This window comes from Molossus molossus, unplaced genomic scaffold, assembly GCF_014108415.1.
Source record: "Molossus molossus isolate mMolMol1 unplaced genomic scaffold, mMolMol1.p scaffold_m16_p_13, whole genome shotgun sequence".
Taxonomy (NCBI): domain Eukaryota; kingdom Metazoa; phylum Chordata; class Mammalia; order Chiroptera; family Molossidae; genus Molossus; species Molossus molossus.
Genome location: NW_023425348.1, coordinates 29,049,306 through 29,054,505, shown reverse-complemented (window position 1 = coordinate 29,054,505; position 5,200 = coordinate 29,049,306).

Here is a 5,200-nt window from a genome sequence, read left to right as displayed (position 1 = left end):
ACCCTCTCGGAGTCACCCTCCTCTCCTGCCGGGGCCCCAGCGCCATGGCCCCAGCACCATGCCCCCAGCGCCATGCCCTTGCTGACTTGCTCCTGCCTGAATGCTCTCCCACCCACTGCTGGCTTGGCTAAGGACTCCCGGCCCTTGAGCCTTTAGCCCTGATTTTCTCTAGGCTGGATTATCCCCCCTCCCCCAAAGAAGCTCCCACAGGCCTCTGCCCTCACCCCCCGAATGCACTGTAAGCAGCTCCTCCCTTGCTTGTCTCTACAGTTAGTTGACACCAGCATCCTATCAGTGAACCATGCTTGATGCAGAGTCCCAATATCTGTATACTTATTTTTAAGTTACTTACAGCACTGCTCTCCGATCTATATAATGTATATTATACATCATATAGAAACAATAAAAATTTCACTGTAAGATAAAAGTTTTTAAATAATGTTCTCAATATCTTGAGATTATAATGGCTTCAGATTTCCATACTGCTAATAGTTAAGGACACAATATATACTTAAGATAAGGTCTGTCATTGAGAGAGTGGAAATAATCACTATTTCCAATAGTCATCTTGGTATTATACTTTCACGGGACTTGTCAGTAGATCCACCTGATGTGGCTGAAAAGAAAACAGATGTCTGCCTTGCCCTTTCCTATGGTTTGTTCATGTTTGTGTGATGAGTATTATCTCGGATGCATTCTTCTTTCGAAGGAATTCTTTTTAAGCCATTTCCACTTTGTGAGGGTTAGATATTCATAAATCCACTTAACAGACACCCATATGACACAGGATAGCTAAGGGACAGTAAGAAAACACGAGAACCCTCCGGGCCTCTGTGGGGACAGAGCGGCTGCTCTCCCAGAGTCCATGCCCCCTCGCTGAACAGCAGTCTTGGGGGCCCGGGACAACCCGCAGCACTGTTATGGTAGCCTGGTTTCTTTCCATTTTTACATTTAAATAATAACCGTTATAAATGAGATTCCTGGCTTCGTTTGATGCTCTTGTCCAGTCCGAGGGTACCTGTGCCACCTTCCGAGGACCGCTGCTCTGGACAAGCTCCTGCAGGGCAAGGGCCATAGCACTTCATCTTTTTTTGTTCTAATCCAATTAGAAAGGCTCTCTTTTAATAATAATGAACAACTGTTTAAAGTGTTTTAAATTTATCACTTAATCTTTACAAAAAACCTAAGAGGTAAATTTTATTATTATCCCCAATTTACAGATGAAGAACCTGTGGTATTGAGAGGCAAATTAACTTGATTAAGGCCACGGAGTTAGCAAGTCACAGAGCTGGACTTGAACCCAGGCTCTAGGGCCTCTGATCCCATATTATTCTTAATAAGTGTATCGACCTCTTTTGTGCACTGTGTGTGTATATTATTGCAAATATTTTCTCCTAGTTCATGGTTTGTCTTTTTATTTATTTATTTAATCCTCACTGGGGGATACTTTTTTCCATTTTTTATCTTCAGATAGAATGAGGGGAGAGAGAGAGAGAAAGATCAATGTGAGAGAGACACATTGATTGGTTGCTTCCCACACAACTCAGACGGGGGATGGAACCACAACTGAGGTATGTGCCCTTGAGTGGAATCGAACCTGCAACTCTTTGGTCTGCAGGCCAACGCTCTACCACTGAGCCAAACAGTCCAGGGCATCATTTTACTTTTTAAATGCTGTCTTTGAATTTTAAAAATAAGTTTTTAATTTTTTTTTTCAAATCTTATTTTGCTGGCTTCTCTCTCCACTAGAATGTTGGAGAGAATTCATGATAGTGAGATCTAGTTCCTATTTTATGTTTTATAAATGATACCTTTATATTTTATCAGAAAATATATTTGCTATTTTTTTCACAGCCACTGTTTTTGTTTTATGTCTACCTTGTTTTAAAAATATCTTTCCAAACTTTTCTTTTTAATAGAGACATATAATCTTCATTTAAATTCTTCTATTACTCTTATTGATTCTGTGGTAAGTTTCCTCTCCACTTGTGGACTTTTTAGATATCCCTGTTATTAGTTTCTTTTATTTTAAATGTATTTTAGATTATTGGATTGCAGATTTATCTTGATAGAGAGGTTTCTGTTATTCTCTCCTTTCCTTTCTCCCTCGCTCTCTTCCACTTTCTTTCTTATTCCCTCTCCATTCTCCTTTTTCTCCTCCTCTTCCCACCCCTCCTAGTCAAACCTTTGAATTTTTTAAATGTTTTCATTGATTTTTTTTTTTTTTTTTTTTTTTTTTTAGCGAGAGGGGAAGAGAGAGAGATAGAAACACTGATGTGAGAGAGAAACAGTGATCAACTGCCTCCTGCACGCCCCCTACTGGGGATTGAGCCTGCAACCTGGGCATGTGCCCTGACCCAGAATCGAACCAGGACCTCTCAATCCATGGGATGATGCTTAATCCACTGAGCCACACAGGCTGGGCAAACCTTTGAATTTTCTTTCACACAAACTTTTGCACAACTGGTAGCCAGCTTGGCTCTGTTCTTGGTTGTGAGACTGGGACTCAGTCCTCCAGCTGCCATCACTCTAATAGCTACATGTAAACTCCAGCCTAAAAAGCAGCTGCAATACCTTTTCCACATCATTGCACCAGTGGAAGATAAACCCCTCCACTGGTTCAAGCAGTGAGCCTGGCTCAGGTCCCCACCTCATAGAGACATACTTTCAGTCCAGCTGTCTTACATAAACTGGACTCCTGGCTGACTCTGTTACTGGACAGGAGGCCAGGAGGCCAGCAGGACACCTTCTCTGCTTTCCTCCCTGCTTTGCATTCATATTTCATTTCTGGTCCATGGGGATACTTGTCTTGTTTTAAAGCATAAGAATCTCTTTTAAATTTCTCATTGTATGTTTCTATCTGCGGGGAGATGATGGTCCTTAAGTGCACAATTTACAACATTACCTCAACATCAGGTCTCTTATCTTTATACTCCCAGTAATGAGCACAGCTTATTCACAAACAACTGATGAATCAATGAAGACACGCACAGCTCCGTGTAAGGAGAAAATAACGCCTACCTTACAGGACTGTCCTGAGGCTTACCAAAGTAGTCGGATATGACTCTTGCCTTCGGTTCTGTATTTTTCAGCTAGTTTTATACCATCTGAGTTAGCACCCTGAGGAATGTTTGACTGATCGACAGGAGTTTGTGGGAGGAAGAGGATTGCACAACACTCTCCTAGTCTGAGCTGGCTGCTGCCTGAGGGGCACATTTTAGGAGAGGAGTCAAGTGACTTTATAATTGGAAGGGAGGCGTAAACACCAGACATGCGAGGAAAGCCACTTGGTTCTGAGATGGAAGAAAGCAGTGTGGGAAGGCTAAAGCCATTTGGGGCTAGAATAAAACGAGGTGCACTGTATGAAAGAATTGACAAAAGTATAATCTTAAACCTATAATGTGGGGTTTAGCCATCAGGAGACTTACTTAATCTCTCTATGGTCTGATCTCCCCAAACACAAGCAGGGAAAATAAATTCTGTGCTTTCCACACCCCAAAGAATGTGTTAAAAGTTGGCTGCGAGTATCTGTGAAGCACTTTCAGCTTGTTGCAGGGAAAAGGGCAGCACTGTGTATATTAATATCTTACGTGTTTCTATATTAATATTATTAGTAAAAGCTTCAAAATATTATTTTTATGAGGTCTTTTGATTTAGAGGTGTTTATTATCCAAGCTTTACAATTTGGTTATTTATAGTGCTGTTCTTTAATTTTATTTTTCTCATATGTAATTTTAAAAATTTAATAGGAGAACCTGGTTAGAAAAGGCACTAAAACTCACATTCTCTTTTTCACACACAATAAAACTTAAACCTCCAGGGGTAAGTAGATTGTAAAGGTATTTGTATTCACCGTAAGGCCAAGCTCTATCTGTCTCTGCTCCCTCTTTGAGTCTGAAAGGAATCCCCGTCTCTGAGGTGCCTCTGGTTAGCCCTTCTGGGCACGGACTGACCCACAGCTGGGAAGGACAGCTGTGTCCAGCATCTGGTATACCTGCCAACCTGTTGCTGAATCTGTATTTGGCTGCCAGAAAGTCTTTTCTAATAAATAAAAATGAATGCATACATGAAGGAACCAGATGCTATGGAAATAATTTTGCTCAGTTGGAAGATGGTTTTATGAACTATAATTTTCAAGAGCAAAAATTTGCCTCCAAACAGGCTTTAATAATGGAAATTGAAACAGTACTAAAGACGAAAGGAAGGCTGGTGTGTCTGAATACCCACAGAAAGATGTATTTCCTAATGTGAGGTGACAGGTATGAAATGAGATCACAAAGTTGTTGGCATTTATAAATATATTATTTATGTGCTTTCCTGTATCCAGGTACCACAGAGTGATTTTGATCCAACAGTGAAAGCTGTGAACCCTGATAAAATTTAACCAAGAGTGACTGTACCGCTGTCATTACAGAAGGAGACCCCTTTTATTGCTTGAGTTAAAAGTCTGTCTATTTTCACTTTAACTCTGGTTTTTGTAAGTTTTTCATCTGTTAAACTGTATAAAGGGTTGAACTTGACATAAATTCTTCAGAGTTGTACAGATCACACTGATGTTTTCTGCCCTCGAATCACTTTTATATATTTTGCTGTGATTACTACAGAATAAAGCAGTGTGGTCTGACGATGAGAGTGTTCTAATCCCTTACCTACGTGGCAGAAGAGGCAACACTCCCATTCTGGGTTTGATTACTAGTTGATTAGGCACAAAGCAGGGAAGCAGGTATTTAAGAACACCCACTATGCTCCAATCTCTTCCAGAGAGCGTGTGTCATTTGGTTGTTACAACCCCCTTATGAAGCAGAACACATAAATAACTTCCATTTTTTCCAATGAGGCATCAAAGGCTCAGAGAGGTAAAAGAACTTGCCCAAGGTCACACAGTAAAGAAGTGGCCCAAGAACAATTCCAGCCCAAGTCTTCCTGACTTCAAAGGCCCTGCTTGTTACACATTCCTCAAGATCTTTCTTCTCTCACATGAGGGTGCCAAGTGGGGTGAGCAGAAAAGGGTTTCAGCCCTTTGTTCTTTTCCTCTCAGTCATGAAATTCCAATGATTAAAAAGCACATGCTAAGCGTGTGGACTAGCACTGAAGTGCACAGTAACGCGAGTCTTTGCTGTGGGAGAGTTGGGTCCCCCTCTAACCCCCCAGCAGGGCTTACATAGCCACCCTCAATCTTACTTTGTCTACCCACAAGCCC